The following is a 16,995-nucleotide window of genomic DNA, read 5'->3' as shown; positions in this document are numbered from 1 at the left end:
GTGGTTAATCTGTTTGTTTTGGGGGGGGGGCAGCGGAATCAGTTATGAATTTCTCAGGCTGCTTAGAATTCCAGATGGGACATTATAGAGGCAGCAATAGCAATGTCGTAAGAACATAAGAAATAGGAGCAGGGGTCGGCCATCCGGCCCATCGAACCTGCTCTGCCGTCAATTAGATTACAGCTGATCTGATCATGGACTCATCTCCACCCGCCTGCCTTTTCCCTACAACCTTTACCTTCCCTATCATACATATATATTTACTGAGGTGGCCTCTATTGCTTCATTGGGCAGAGAATTCCACAGATTCACCACACTTTGGGAAATGCAGTTCCTCTTTATCTCCATCCTAAATTTCCTCCCCCAAAATTGAGGCTATGTCCCCTAGTTCTAGCCTGACCTACCAGTGGAAACAACTTTCCTGCCTCTATCTTATCTATCCCCTTCATAATTTTATATGTTTCTACAAGAAATCCTCTCAGCCTTCTGAATTCCAATTAGTACAGTCCCAGGTGACTAAATCTCTCCTCATAGTCTTAACCCCCTCATATCTGGAATCAACCAGGTGAACCTCCTCTGCACTGCCTCCAAAGCCAGTATATCCTTCCTCAACTACTGAAACTTCTGCCAAAGCCAGAAATACAATTAAACTGAGTGCAGGAGCACGGTAGAGTTTAGCTGAAAGGAAATGCGGAAGAGAAGTGGCACAACAAGAGTGTGGCCAGAAGCATTAGTTTTGGGTGGATTGAGACATGAAGTGGAAGTGGACAACCTTGGTGATGTAGATTATATAGTATTTGGTTTTGAGATTAAATAGGAAATAAAGGTTGTGAAGATTCCAATCCGGTATGAGACTATGCTTGGGAAGAAGGAAGCTCTTAATTTTAAGAATGTAATTGATTATAAAATGAAATTCATGGCTTCAGCATTAACATTTTAATGAGAGGAAATTGCAGTTCATCCAGTACTAAATATTATCCATCCAGAATTAACCATTGAACTGTGCTAGGTCATTACAGAGGCCATTCTAGATTCAACCACAACGCTGTGTGTCTGGAGTCACTTATAGATCAGATCTTCATGATCTACATGATCTTTACAGCCCAGCAGCTTCAGGAAAAGTGCCGGGAGCAACATCAGGACCTGTTTATGGCCTTTGTCGACCTCTCCAAAGCATTCAACACTGTGCAAAGAGAGCTCTTATGGGATGTCCTCCTCAGGTTTGGTTGTCGCAATAAATTTGTTAACATCCTCCGCCAGTTCCACGATGGGATGACTGCTCGGGTGACCATAGGAGGACAAGAGACCGAGCTTTTCCTTGTACGCACAGGGGTGAGGCAGGGGTGTGTACTAGCGCCAGTGCTCTTTAACATCTTCCTCCTGTGTGTTACCAAGCTTCTCCACAACGACATTGAAGACAGCAGCGGTGTGGCAGTGGACGTCAGATTAGATGGCAACCTGTTTAACATCAGGAGGCTCCACGCAACCACTAAACTCCGTAGAGAACGGGTCCTGGAGCTGCAGTATGCGGATGACTGTGCTCTTGTGGCCCATACTCCGGAGGATCTTCAGACTGTCCTTGCTGTGGCGGTGAGAGTGTACAGCAGGATGGGGCTGACCGTCAATACCACCAAGACAGAATTGGTTTGCCAGTGGAGTACCAGTGTCCCACCCACCCTACCTGCCTTCACTGTTGGTGATGAAAAGCTGTCAGTAGTGTCATCTTTCAAATATCTGGGGAGCATTCTCTCTGAGGATAGCGACATTGACAACGCTATCCAGAGTCGCATTAAACAGGCATCAGCTGCCTTTGGGAGACTTCGGCGTAAAGTCTTTCAGAACAGAAGCCTTCGTCCCTCCACAAAGGTCGCCGTATACCACGCGGTCTGTGTCACCACCCTCCTTTATGGCTGTGAAGCTTGGGTAGCCTACAGCCGTCACATCAAGTCCTTGGAGCGCTTCCACATAAGCTGCCTCCAGCACATCCTGGGAATTACCTGGTGTGAGCGGGTGCCTCACACGGAAATACTAGTAAAGACCAACTGCAGAAGTATTGAGGCCATGATCACCCAGCGTCAGCTGCAGTGGCTGGGGCACGTGACAAGGATGCCCCCATGTCGGCTACCCCGCAGAGTGTTATACGACCAGCTACATCATGGTCGACGCTCAGCTGGAGGGCCGAAGAAACACTATAACGATCAGATGAAGAATGCTTTAAGGAAATGCAAGATCAGTCCTGAGGACCTGGAGGATGTTGCTGCTGACCGTAACACTTGGCGACAGCTGTGTAGGGATGGGGTTTGTATTCTGGAGATGGAAAGAACAACCAGAAGACAGCAGAAGAGAGCCAGGAGAAATGCAGCCATGGTTGCCATCACTACCACCACTACCACATATACATGTCCCACCTGCAATAGAACTTGTGGGTCCAGGATAGGACTGTATAGTCATCAAAGATCTCACCATTAAAGGAGTGGATGTCGTCATCAGGTTCCAATGGACAACTGAAGAAGAAGGATAGATCAGATAGGGTAAACATATCAAATAACTTTATCTAAAGCACATGGAAGAACGGTCAAAAGACAGTCTGGTCATTCCGCGTTCACAAGTACAAAATCTAACTTTCATTTAAAGAAAAGTTCAGATCATTTAATTTATTTAAATCCACTAGTTGCCTTGGTTGGAATTGAACATGCCAAAAATCAATTATTGGCATAAGTATCAATAATCAGTTCCTTTGCTGTGTTTCCTTCGACAGCACAATTAAAATAAAAACTGCCTCTTTCCCTCGTCTCTCAAAATTCAATGAATCATATCTTGCTGAGCCAGTTCCCCTCACTGTGAAAAGCTGCCCTACACAGAACTGTCTCTAAAAGCTTTGATATTTACAGACATTAAAATTAAAACAAATTATTTTAAATATAAAAAATACTATTTTTAAACGCTAACCAAAAAATATATAAAAATAACCGCTGATAATTAAAATAATTGAACCAAAGCAAAGCAGTTTAAGAAGGCACTTTGCCTTCCTAATTGTCTCCTAAACCAGGATTTACGCGGTAGTTTCACATCACAAAAGTGTTGGGGAATCTTATCATGATAGAGCTTGACCACTGAGCCCCTCAGATGGTTCAGCCACAAAGTGAACCCAAGAGTCAGATTTCCAAATCTTTCAGAGACATCTGAAATTGATAGCTCATTAGCAGAAGTCCTAGGTCTGCTGCTGGTTCAATAACAAAACATTGGAGGTTTGATTTAGAAGAATTTGGTATAATCTGCAAAGATTGCCTGAATATTCTTAAATCAAATTATGGTTGTTATGTAGTATGTTTCCCAAATATCAGTTTGTTATCACTGACGTTGCTTGATTCTTAACACCAACTCTTGTATGGTCAGTGCTCTTGTTAAGTCTAAAGCTTAACATTACCAGAAAGGAAAGTGACAACTTCCTAATTTGGGCTGCAGGTAAAATTCTGGCCGACACCCAATTGCACACGAGCTCCATTCTGTTCACCTAAAGAAGGAAGGTCAACTTTAAGGAGGTTTTGTTACTTGTTTAGAAAAGGAATTTAAAACTAAAGGCAATTGAATCCAGACAAATCAACAATAAACAGATAAATGACCCTTTTCCTTTAACTTGCCCATCTGCTCAGTTGCTGGTATGTTGATGTGGGTAAAGCCAAATATAAACTATAGAAATTCACAGAACATCATCTTGTAGACTAGATTGGAGTAAGCCATTTGCTCTTTCATGTTGTCTGCCTGGGGAGCTCTATTCTTTAACATTTTTCTCCACCTCTCTTTGTAACATCCTCAATTAAATTTTATTTCCTCACAACGCAGGAGTCCATTCAGCTCGGTGACTCTATGCTGTATTTCAGAGCAATCCCATTCTCCCACTTATTTTCTTCCTGTAACCCAGCCTCTCTCATGTGCGACTTTATAATTCTCCCACTAACTGCCCACACTAGAGTTAATTTACAGAAGCTAATAACCTACCAGGTGTCTTTGGGACGTGGAAGGAAATCAAATCAGTGAGGGGAAATTCAGGTTAAAAGTGTAAATTCTCTACTGACAGCACTTAAAGTCAGGACCGAATCCAAGTTATTGGAGCTTTGAAGCAGCAGCACCACACTGTTTTTTAAACTTTTAACTGATTTGGTGCAAATTCTAAGACTGAATCCTTGTATGTTTTGCTTTGTTATTCATTCCATGATATCAACATTTCTTTATATGTTTACTTGGAGACAACAAAGCAGCCACTAAGTAAATGAAATTGCCTAAATTGTATAGAGCCTGGAGCAGTCTGTTTTAGAGTGACAACAAGCAAAGAAGTATTAAATGTTCCATTACACTCAGCACCACTTTCTGTCTTCCTCAATTATCTGCTGATTTGGTCTGTTGCTTACTTCCATCATTTTCTGTTTTAATAACACACACAAAATGCTGGAGGAACTTACCAGGCCAGGCAGAATCTATGGAAAAGATTACAGTCGACGTTTCAGGCTAAGATCCTTCAGAGTCCTGCTGAAGGGTCTCAGCCCGAAACGTCGACTGTTTATTCTTTTCCATAGCTGCTGAGTTCCTCCAGCATTTTGTGTGTGTTACTTGGATTTCCAGCATCTGCAGATTTTCTCTTGTTTGTGATTTTCTGCTTCAGTTTCAGTTTCCCACCATCAGTGATTTTTTTTTTGTGCGGTTTCTGCATGACTTGGCTTCTAATTAACACTCTCCTGACAAGTGGACTTCAGCAACGAAACTATGGAACACTTTTGATTGCCGGTGTGCAGGAAATTGTGCTGCAGTCCACAGAAGCATATAGTATTTGTACCTCATCACTCAGTTTGGCATGCCAATGTTACTATTTTCAGACATCAGTATTTGTAAGTGCCTTAAGACTCTGACAAGTGTCAGAACCTTAAGGTAGAAATGGATGTGAATTGGGTCGATGTGTTTCTCTCAATAGCAGGTAAACTAATACAAAACATTATTTTCTCTTATCAAGACATGCACAATAATTTAAGAAATATATATATATATATTCCCTTGTACTTGTCACTGTAGTTAGTAGGTAAAAGTGTCACATTTTACTGTGAGGACTCTCTAGTCTAGGGCTGTATCATTACCTTCCTGAATTAATCAATCCTACCACAGCGGGCCACGGAACTTGCAGCTGCACCAGAAGCTTATGGTATTCATGCTGTTGAAAAGGTCTTGCACAAGGAGAAAGTCATTCCTTTTCGCACCTTGTCAGCGCAGAGCACGTGAAGGAAAATAATTTAAATAGCTATATTTGTGTCAAGATGGATTGCAATTCAAAGAGGTCGTGGGGTGAGGAGGGCCATAGAGCAGAAGAGGGGATAGAGAGGTTCCTGTGGGCTATGAGTTAGGGGGATTTGTAAGTTTGGTGGAAGACAACTGGTGTTGGGGTGAGGGCAGGTAGGGGAGATGAACACAGGTGGTGTCAGTCGTCTGCAAAGTGTAATGGGATGGGTAGATGGTGGATTGGAGGCTTGGCATTGGCAGTCAGGTGGATGTATTGGTGACCATTGGTGAACGGGTGTGGAGGGGTTAGTGCAGGTGACTTGACCCTGGGTATCATATGATCAGAGAGAGGGATAATCAAGTGAGGGGAATTAACCTGGATGAGGAAAATGAGCCCAAAGCAAAGATGATAAATAAAGGAATTCACCTGAATGAATTTCCTGTTGTCAGGTAGGGATCTATTGTTTGCACGACTTTACTGCAACATTGCCTAGGGCGTGGTGAGTCAAAAACAGAAAATGCTGGAGCTACCCAGCAGGTCATTCAGCATCTGAGGAAAGAGCAACAGAGTTAATGTTTCAAACAGAAGACTCCCAGGGGGCCCACCTATGCCTGCCTTTACATTAGCTACATGGAACAGTCCATATTCCAAGCCTTCCCTGGTAATACTCCCCAACTCTTTCTGCGTTACATTGACGACTGCATTGGTGCTGCTTCATGACCCATGCTGAGCTTGTCAATTTCATCAACTTTGCCTCCAACTTCCACCCTGCCCTTCAATTCGCTTTGTGCATTTCTGACACCTCTCTCCCATTCTTCATTCTCTCTGTCTCCCTCTCTAGAGACAAACTGTCTACCGATATCTTTTATAAGCCCACTGATTCCCATAGCCATCTAGACTGTACCCCTTCCCACCCAGTCTCCTGTAAGAATGCCATTCCCATTCTGTGACACCTTACTCCTTCTTTTCCAGTCCAGACGAGGGGCCCAAGATGTTGACTGTTTATTAATTTCCATAGATGCTGCCCGACCTGCTGCGTTCCTCCAGCATTCTGTGCGTTGCTCTGGATTTCAGGCATCTGCAGAATATCTTGTGTTTACAATCTCCTGTCAGTTCTAAAGAAGGTCTTCAACCCGAGACTTTAACTTCATTTCTCTTTCAGTAGATGCTACCTGGCATGCAGCAGAGGAGCAAGACCTTTGGCCCACACTGTTGTGCTGAATTAATCAAGTTAGTGTCACCTGATTAAACTGAACGCTGAACATGGTCCATACACGAGTGCTTCCAGCAAATTTTTGTTCTTATTTCACCGGCTGGTCTTTTTTTTTGCATTACTCATGATTCTGAAGTGGAGACCGTGCAAATGCTTCTCACGATGGGGAAGTGAGAGACGCAGGGGATTCTACAGATACTGGAAATCATGAGCAGAGTGCTGGAGCAACTCAGCCAGTCAGGCAACATCTATGGAGGGAAAGAAGGGAGGGGCAGAAGCCAGCTTCTTATTCTTATTGCCCCCTTCCTTTCCAGTCTTGATGAAGGTTCTGAGCCCAAAATGTTGCCTGACATGTTGAGTTCCTCCAGCATTTTGCATGTGTAGCTTAGGACAAGAAGTGAATAATGCAATTTGATTCAAGATCCATGCTATTTTTATTCACTCTAGGGGAAAAATTAATTTTCATTAGTACAATCTAACAGCAATGCTAAGTGGTTTAGTTTCATGGCCAGTATTTATAACCTGCAGAGCAATATATTAAAAATTTTATTATGGTTACCATAATCAATGCAAAGAGATGTCCCTTTATATACCACTAACAAACAGTGAAATTTAGTCTGAAGTAAATGCTTAATGAACTGGAACTAAATAAATGAGTAATCTGATTGCACTTCAGCTGAAGTTTGAGACATGCAGCGCTCTTGCTGGAAAGGGAAATGATAGTGTTAAAATGTAATCAAATATTTGCTTAAGATTTACTTACAGATCTTAAGCCTTTTGCAAGCACAAGCGTTGCGAACATTCTTGTCTGTCTTAAACAAATTCAATTCCAAAATTTTTGTTTTAAAATTCTATTAACACATCTAGAGTTCTCGAGTAATTTTTGAAATGGTAAATTCGGGTATTTTCACTTTATCTACTCTCACAGTTTGCTCTGCGTCTAGCATACAAAGGTGTTAAAGCTGCTGAAATATTGATTTATTCATAACAAGTGCTGGCGTTAGCACAGAAAACAGGATACCATTTTGTGGACAGCTCCTGGTTTCATCTGTTATGTGGAAGTCTACCCCAGCCATTAAAAACACTCTGACATGATCAGTTTTCAACTGCCTTTCGCTGTGTAATTGTGCCGTGCGTGTGCGAGACGGCCATTGTGGAGCAACCTTTGCCCTAAAGGCATGAGCTTATTTGAATGCATGTTTCAGGAGTGGGCAGGCGCGCAGGGAAGTGCTTGTGGATTCCCAGCTGATGTTTGTGAGGAATAATCGCACCTGCCTTCGAAATACTGTGATCAGCATAAAGCATTGGGCTGCTCGGAGGTGCGATCTCCCTGCCGATTTCTCTCTCCCTCTCAGCGCCCACATGTGAATACATCTGCTTCTGGGCTGTGCTCATTTTCTGAGGGATCTGCCTCCGGCTCCGCGCTCCTTCACAGTATCCTGTTTCGGAGGTCTGGCTTCTGCCCGCGCAGCTCAGCTGTCTCCTGGAGGTGTGCTTGCTCGTTCCTTCTTCCGCAAATTTGAGCCGCTCCGCTTCTGCTCCCATTGCAGTGGTGAGCCATTTTAGTGAGCCATTGCTGGAAGGCTGCGAGAATGTATTAAACTGCTGAATGAACAACAACGAGGAGAAGAATTTGGACCGAAAGGACTGCCGGAAAGCACAATAATCGGCAGGAGCGACTTATAGGTAAAGTCACTACTTAGAGCTGGAATATTCTGTTAAAAGGCAAACGAATCTGTGCGAATTGATGATTACAGGTACGACTGAAGCCGGCTTTTTCAACTTCTTTCCATTATTAGTGTGACTGTTAAAGAGTTTAAACTGGAGCTGAAACGATGCGCAAGTAGCCGGCGCTGTAATGGCTTTTAATTTACAACAATGATCTGTTAATATAGAAACAAATTCTGACAGAGTTTCACCTAAAGCTGGAAAAGTAGGAGAGCGGTTCTCGGTGGTTTGAACATAGGTTTTCTCTTCACTGGGTGACTGCATTTTACTAACTGATTAATCGTTTGACGCGCTCTTCTTCATTACTTTTAATATTCCGCTCCTTTTCTACTTTCCCAGGTCTGGATAAAGTTGTATGGTGTCTTGCTTTTTTTTTGTTTTTACTATTTATTGGCGGACGTAAAACCAGTCAATTGCCGGAGCAGTCTATATTTAAAGAAGGCACTTTGCGTATCTTTAGTTCTGCACATCCGTGTAATTTTTCCTTTCGCCAAGCAATTACTAGAGCCTTGGTTTCTAATCAGTTTAAGCTATTCGGTTTAATTTACTCAAGTAAATTGTTCAAAGAAACATTATATAAATAGCGAATGAGAAAACATGTCCATATTGCAATTATTGGTATATTTGTCGCGTTATATGTGGAGATTGTTTTAATGAATCTGTGCATCAAGTTGTGTTTTTTTTTTCACAATTGAACCGAGCTTCGTGTTGGATCCTAAAAAATTCCTTCCTCTTTCTGTGGTTCATTCAGATCAGCGTATTTGTTGCAACCATGTGCAAAATGTAAGGGGGAGGGACTGGATATTCACGGAAAGGCATTTTCATAGCGAATATAATCCTTCCTCCAGTGAACATTAGAAATATCTTTTTTTAATATCACTTGTTGATAGAATAGCACAATGCCCAGATATCGGCATCTTTGTGGGAAAGGCGTACGCGAGCACAATAGGGATGAAATGTGGCATAAAAGAAAGTAGTCAATGGTCACTATGGAGATTTAGGTCAAAGGGCTTGAATTTACTCAAGCAAGAAACTCTTTTAAGATGCAAACACTCCAGATTTTGAGGATTCCAAGAAATAACTTTATCGGCCAAAAGGGGTTATTGACCAAGCATGCAGGTTGCAGTCATTCTTCAAGTGAAATTTTATTTTATTAACTTAAAAATATAGGATTTGAGGGGGAAATGTAGTCTTTTTTCCATTTTACTCCTAACATCTGGGCTACCACTTGAGCCTGCCGTGGAGTTGTTGCATGTGAGTACCACATTTTGGTCACTGCAGGTCGGAAAGGACATCTTAGCCGAGTAATTGCATGGTTTCGTTAAAAGCTGTTTCATTATATACCATTCTCAGAATGGAGAAGGTTTTTTAAGTAATGACGTTTACAATTTGACTGGTGGACCATTTTAACCACATCAAAGCGGAAAATAATTTATGTTTTGCCAACTTATTATTATGAGATTTGATGGAGTTCCCATTTTCAGAGAGCTGTCTGGATTCAAGCTGGGTTTTTTTTAGTACTCCCTCGGGAGTGAAATGTTAGTTCCCTGAGCATTTTATTTAAATATGGAAAGAATTGTTGAAATTGTTTTATCCTGGCCAATTTTTATTTCTTTGAAATTTTGATAAGCATCATGCTGTCGGTGCAAGTTTCTCAGGGCAAAAGTTGCGGTGGAATACTCAAAGGATTTTTTTGTGATTTACCTAGGACATCCCAATTAACAACTGAATAAAGATTAAATACAGTACGTTTGGCATTCCACTAACGGGCCATATAACCCAATGGAGAAAGAACAGCATCAGTTTCGGTTACGTGAGATTTACAAGTAACTAAGTCTTGTACACATAGTTTCCCTTGCTGATGTATGTGATGTTTCTTTAAGTGAATCAAGTATTTTAAGTGAGAGGAGTAGCTATAGTGACAGGAGGCATTTGGTTTGCATACTCCAGAAATGAGCAGGTTTTCCCCGTGGCTGCACCTTTCTCTATGCTACCAGGGATCTGACCATTAGGGTGTAGACTGAAACATCAGACAAATCCATCTAGGATTATGAGAAATTTCTGCAACAGATGATTCATGCCAACGTGCTCTGGATAACGTTCCTCATTCTTTGGGGTGTGTGGCAGAAAGAGCACAATATAATCATTTCAAAGATACTGTCTTGTAGGATGTTGATGTGGAGTAGAATCCAAACTGGAAAAACCAGTTGATAGGTCATGCGGGTTATTCTAATTTAATTAAACTAAAATCTATTGAGCTGTCCACAATATGACAAAAGTACGACCAACCAGTTGGATTGCTTTAAGGCTGAGGCGCACAAACAACACATTGTTATATTAATAGCTGTACAGATTTTTTTTGTTTACCATAATTTTCTCATTATTTTTCCAAGATTCTATGAAGTGAGTTTTCACCATGGTAATTGCACTTTCCACAATTGTCTTTGAAGAGGTAAATGAACAATTATGGATTTCATGTTGGTAATGTCATTTAGGGCCAGTAAATAAGTTTAGCTTTAAAAACTGTTTACCAATGTTCTAATTTGATGAACACACACTGGGTTTTCAGTCTGAAATATCTACACTCACTTCTTCAAATCTTAATCAATTTGTTCCTGCATTTTAGGATGACAACCTAGAAAAAGTTGTGGTCATATAACATTTTATTTCTTAAAGTATGTTGTATTGTCATTTGGATGAGAATTCACACTGGTCAGTTGTCTTTCCAAGGAGGGGAGAATTTTTTAAGTGACCAATGCATTCTCTGTAAGATTACACATGGCCATTTCCACAGAGTGGGCTTCACATTTTTTGTAATTTAAGGTCAAAATCTAGTTCAAGAATTTCCAGCAGTCTCCAGTCACAGTGAAGATTTTGTAGTTCTTGTCCACTTGTATTCTGCATTGCAGTCAGGCCTTTGGTTAGTGCCAAGTATTCCTTGTGCTTCACTACAGTATTGCCAAGGCATTCAACACCACCCAAAGTAATATTTAATATGCTAAATGGAAAATTATTTTTTCATGAACATGTAGTTACAATTGGTTTTGTGAATGCATGTATTACAAATGATCAGTACATTTGTTTGCTGATTCAGTTATTAATAAATGCAAATTGCAATACAATTTGTTTTTTGTATATTCTGAAATATACAAAATGTTATATTCTGAAAACAAAACCATTAGACTATTTTAAAATACACACTTGTCACTTTTCTATCCATTTCAAGCAATTCTATTACTTTCAAAATTCTACTTTCCACTTTCACGTGAACATTTAAAATACATTTTGACACTTCTAGCATTTTCTCCTTTTTCATTTTTCTCTGTCTTTCAGTTTTATTATTTATATCAGCTTCTTTAAGCTTTATTGTTTTTAAAAGATGACTCAGTGTTTAATGGCTTATGGCATAAATATTTATTGGAAGTGTTAATGTACGCTCTGAAGACACTTCTACTTAAAGTGATATAATCAGTTTCAACTGCACAATTTTCACATCAATGACAAGACTTAAATAAGAACATCCATTATAAATAGGAGTAGGATTATGCCTGCCTTTTCCTTGGCTATGTAGAATCTTCCATGCTCCAATCCTTCCCTGGTAATGCTCTCCAACTCTTTGTACACAACATAGACAACTGCATTGGTGCTGTTTTTTGCACCCATGCTGAGCTCATCTATTTCATCAACTTTGCCTCCAACTTCCACCCTGCCCTTAAATTCACTTGGTCCATTTCTGACACCCCCTCCCTTCTCTCTGTTTCCATCTCTGGGGACAAACTGTTGACCAACATCTTATATGAACCTATTGATTCCCACTGCCATCTTGACTATACCTCTTCTCATCCTGTCTCCTGTAAAAATGCTACACCCTTTCTGTTCCCAGGATCAGAGATGTCCTCCTCCTTCACAGATCAGGGTTTCCCTTCCTTCACCATTGATACTACCCTCACCTATATCTCCTCCATTTCTGGGACATCTGCGCTCACCCCACCTTCCTTAACAGTGATAGAGTTCCTCTTGTCCTTACCTGCTAACCCATCTACCTAGCATCCAACACATCATTATCTGCAACTTTCACCATTTCTGAAGGGATCCTAGAACCAAACACATCTTTACCTCCCCCCCCCCCCCCCCGCCCACCCAACCCTCTGCTTTATACAGGGAATCCCTTGTTCATTTGTCCTTCTCCACTAACCTCCTTCCCCACTAACCTCCTTCCTGGCATTTATCTGTACAAGCTGCCAAAGTAGTACACCTGCCAGTTCAACTCCTCCTTAACTCTCTGTTCAGGGCCCTTCCGGATGACGCAACACTTCACCAGCAAATATACTGGGGTTGTCTATTGAATCCAGTACTCCCAATGTGGCTTCCTCTACATTGGTGAGGCCAGCATAAATCGAGGGACCACTTTGTTCAGCACCTCTGCTCCATCTACCTAAAATGGAACTTACCAATGGCCAAACATTTTAATTCTGATTTCTATACCTGTTCCAACATGCCTACTAATGGGCCATGATGAAGCCACCCTCGGGGTACAGGAGAAATACCTTATATTCTGTCTGGGTAGCCTCCAAACTGATGGCATTAATCTCTCCTTCTGGTGAAAAACAATTCTCCCTCCCCCTCCCCTCTTCCTCTAATCTCCACTTTAGCCTCTTTTCTCACCTGCCTATCACCTCCCTCTGGGTCCCCTACTCCTTCCTTTTTCCCATGGTCCACTCTCCTCTCCTATCAGATTCCTTCATCTCTAGTCCTTTATCTTTGCAACCCACCTGGCTTCACCAGTCATCTTTTCGCTATCCTCCTTCCCCACCTCCCATCTATTTATTTCCCCCCTGCCTTTTCAGTCCTGAAGAAGAGTCTCGGCCCAAAACATTGTCTGTTTGTTCATTTCCTTGGCTACTGTCTGCCTCAAGCCTGCTCTATCTTTCAATAAGATCATAGTTGATCATTATCTTAACAGTATTTTCCTGCCTTACCTCTACATTCTGTGTTCCCTCAACATGCAAGAATGCATTAACCTTACTCATATTTGGGAAATATATATGAGTCCACATTTATAAAAACTTTTCCAAAGGCCTTGATTTGAAGTCGTACCAAATAAATAAGCAGAACTTGGGACTTTTTTTGGAAATTACAATTTTCATTTAAGGTTAGACCAAATCTAAAACAAGCTTAAAAATGAAGCTAAAGGTGGTTATACCTGCTGCAGCAAGATGGAATATATCAGTTCTTTTCTGAAACAGCTTCAGGATTCTGATTAGCACTTGTCTCTTAATTGTACTATGTGCGATTCTGCTGGCATTTAATAGACTAATAGTGAGAATCACATCAAGTTAGTCTGCTAATGTGTCAACATACTAATATAACAAGATTAGGTTATTCATCCCCTCAAGCCTGCCTTCCCTTCACTCTGATCATGATTGATCTGCCCGAGGCTTCATCTTCACTTCTGTACCAATTGGCCCTCAATTCTCTGACCTTTCAAAGCTTTTTTTATTTCTCCTTAAACATTCCCATTGATCTGGCCTCAAGACTGTCTAGGGCAGAGAATTCCAGGGATTCACCACCATCTAAAGGAGTTCCTATGCACCTCAGTTTTAAATCTTGAAAATTTTTTTCTTCATTTGATTGTCTCCAACTAGTGGAAACATCTTCACACCTACACTGTCATGTTCATTAAGGATCTTGTAGGCTTCAATAATATCATTCCTCATTCATCTAAACTCAAATATTATATATATATACATACATACATACATACATACATACATATATATATATAATTTAGAACTCATTAAACTGGAACCACTTGCAAACAGCATTTGAAACAGACAGACAGACTTTATTGATCCCGAGGGAAATTGGGTTTCGTTACAGTCGCGCCAACCAAGAATAGTGTAGAAATATAGCAATATAAAGCCATAAATAATTAAATAATAATAAGTAAATCATTCCAAGTGGAAATAAATCCAGGACCAGCCTATTGGCTCAGGGTGTCTGACACTCTGAGGGAGGAGTTGTAAAGTTTGATGGCCACAGGCAGGAATGACTTCCTATGACGCTCAGTGTTGCATCTCGGTGGAATGAGTCTCTGGCTGAATGTACTCCTGTGCCTAACCAATACATTATGGAGTGGATGGGAGACATTGTCCAAGATGGCATGCAACTTGGACAAACCTCAGAGGGTTTGGTGATTATGGCAATACTGCCAGTCTAGTCAACATGTTGCAGCGATCAAGTGTTTCCCTTAGACTTACTTTTTTCGTCTGGATTCTTTCTTTTATTTTGGTTCTTATTGTGAGAGAGTACATGTTGAATAGATAATGTTAAAAATACATTGTGGAAAAAGAAGTAAATCATTTTATATATTAATGTACAGAATTATAACACAAAGTGCTAGAGTTCATGGTCTCCTGATTTAAATGGTATGAAAATGTATATCAAAATGTCAATACCTTGGTAAAAAATGTATAATTGGGAATGTTTGCATTTGGTTGATCATAATACTTTGCATTCTCTCGACTTGTGTTATAACAGGAACAATTAGTTCCATTTATAAAGTGTCTTTATGAATAATCCTGTGCTCCCAGGTTTGCTATTGTCAGTAATATCTTTATATAAGTCAGACACAACAAAGTTTGCGATCATCTAAAGTACTTTTGTGAAGAACTGAAGCTGTGATTTAATTTGGCCTCATAAATTTGGCAATCTCCAAATTACTTCACAATACAGCCTGTTAACGGGAAGGAAGTTCTCTTTGCTTATACAGTATACGCAGTAATACTTACCTCCACACATTCACTTCCATTGATATTAATGCAATATTCGCTGATTTCATCTTTTGATTCTCTATAATATTGTAGGTTAAGCATGAATATTTACATATTACAGAGTTGAAAGGGACAGCTTGTGAACTATTAAAAAAGAACCCCTTGCTCTTTTGGTACTTGTAATGCACTACATGAGGGACTCTATTTCCCATGTTTAGAAGTGTCAGGAATGATGCCTACTGTATGTGGTCCCTGCTGACAGCAGGACAGCACAGCACAGCGCCATCTTGGAGCCATTTTATATGTGAAACAAACTGAGCCCCAGGAAATCTCTCGAGCGCCTGTAGTTTTTGAAAATCACTAGCAATTCCATGTCAAATCTGGAGAGTTTCTAGGTCTAAAAATTCAGTAACAACTTGCAGATGTAAACAAAATCATGTCCTTGTCATTGCAGGTCAGGACTATCACTTCAACCCGCATCTCCAATGATGGTGCCAAATGCAGCAGCGTAAATGTCCAAGCGTTTACTGATGGAGGCATTCAACAGTAATGGCTGGCTGTAGTTTGAGTTGTAAGAGTTGCACTCCTACCTGTCTTCAAATAGGTCAGCTTATAAACTTGTTTTCTCTGGTTCATCTATGTCTTTCCAAATCAAGGCTGATTGAAGCAACACACACAAAATGCTGGTGGAACGCAGCAGGCCAGGCAGCATCTATAGGGAGAAGCACTGTCAACGTTTTGGGCCGAGACCCTTTGTCAGGACATTAGATTTAGACTCATTCATGAAGATAGTGATAAGTTTCAATAGGAAAACAATTCAGAGTTAAATTAACTATTCATTAACTATAACCTGCCTTGTGTTGAAACATAAACTTTTGAACTTTGCTTTAATGCTGAATATTTTACCTTATCATCTTTGTTTGCCCTTTCACAAACTCTGTTCCCTCCCTCCTGCTGTTCTGGTCACATCTGCAACTGATCCAGGCTGTCTGTATCTTGGTGTGGATCTTTGTCTGTACCTGTATATCTGTCTCAGAGTTGAGTTTCAGTTCTGTCACTAAAACTGCCTTAATCTACCTCTGTAATATCACCTGCCTGTGTTGCTGTCTCACTCTAACCCCACTGTTACTTCTAGACATAACTATTACTTTTGTCTCTAGGCAAGTTCTCTGGTGGTTAATGAGACCATTGTGGGAACCACAGACGTAATGCAGACAGTGGCTGACAGGGTTTGTAAGATTGTCCAGTCCTTCCATTTAAACATGACTTTGGGGTTGTCGATATCACACAAAATACTCCTTCTTCCTTCTTCATTTTCAGTAGCTCTGGGTCAGAGATTCCCAGGAATAAGTGGGGATGCTGCCTTTCTTTAAGGAGGCCTGGAAAGCACATCCATAAATCTATTCCCGTGCCTAATAATCTGTTCTCATGTCAGAGCCATGAATAGACAATTACAACACATTCCTGTCTGACCACTTGTTCCACACTTCATAACCTTGAGGTAATTGAAGTCCTATTCACCACCTCCCCACCCCACCCCACTGAATTTGCTGATCTACACTGGCACCAGGTTATACAACAGATTGATATTACAATTCTTGCTCTTGTTTACAAATCCACCAAGAGTCTTATCTCCCTATATCTGTAATTTCCTTCAAATCCATAATCTCCTAGATATCTGCATTTGTCTAATTACAGTCATTCGTTCAGCTCTGTATTTAATCACCTTGCCAGTGCCTGCAAACCTTTCTACAACTATGTAAAATGATGAGCAGTGGACTTCCCTTGTTGAACTTTTCTACATCCTTCCTCCTCTGAGAGGTCCCTTTAAACCTAGCCTCTTTTGGTCACATCTCCAAACACCATTTTAAACCAGTGTTTTATAATGTTCAGCATCAATGTTTACTTATTGAGTTATAGTACGGAGTAGGCCCTTCTGCCCTTCAAGCCACAGCACCCAGCAACCCCCAGTTTAACCCTAGCATAATCACAGGACAATTTACAATTAACCCACC

General features: G+C 40.8%; 1 protein-coding gene across 5 annotated transcripts in view; it reads left to right on the top strand.

Moving 5' to 3' along the window:
• LOC140739325 (ras-GEF domain-containing family member 1C-like) overlaps nucleotides 1-16,995 on the top strand; it is a 210,639-nt gene that overhangs the window by 147,552 nt on the left and 46,092 nt on the right. Inside the window, exons 1-3 of one of the 5 annotated variants that reach the window (XM_073067511.1) lie at nucleotides 7,500-8,165; nucleotides 9,916-10,033; nucleotides 15,435-15,584. The gene's annotated coding sequence lies outside the window, so the exon portion shown is untranslated. Of the gene's footprint in view, nucleotides 1-7,499; nucleotides 8,237-9,915; nucleotides 10,034-10,613; nucleotides 10,660-15,434; nucleotides 15,585-16,995 lie in introns of those variants that run through there. The other 4 variants (XM_073067509.1, XM_073067508.1, XM_073067512.1 and 1 more) reach the window with 4 other exon arrangements.

This window comes from Hemitrygon akajei, chromosome 15, assembly GCF_048418815.1.
Source record: "Hemitrygon akajei chromosome 15, sHemAka1.3, whole genome shotgun sequence".
NCBI lineage: Eukaryota > Metazoa > Chordata > Chondrichthyes > Myliobatiformes > Dasyatidae > Hemitrygon > Hemitrygon akajei.
This window is presented reverse-complemented; position numbering and strand designations above follow the sequence as displayed.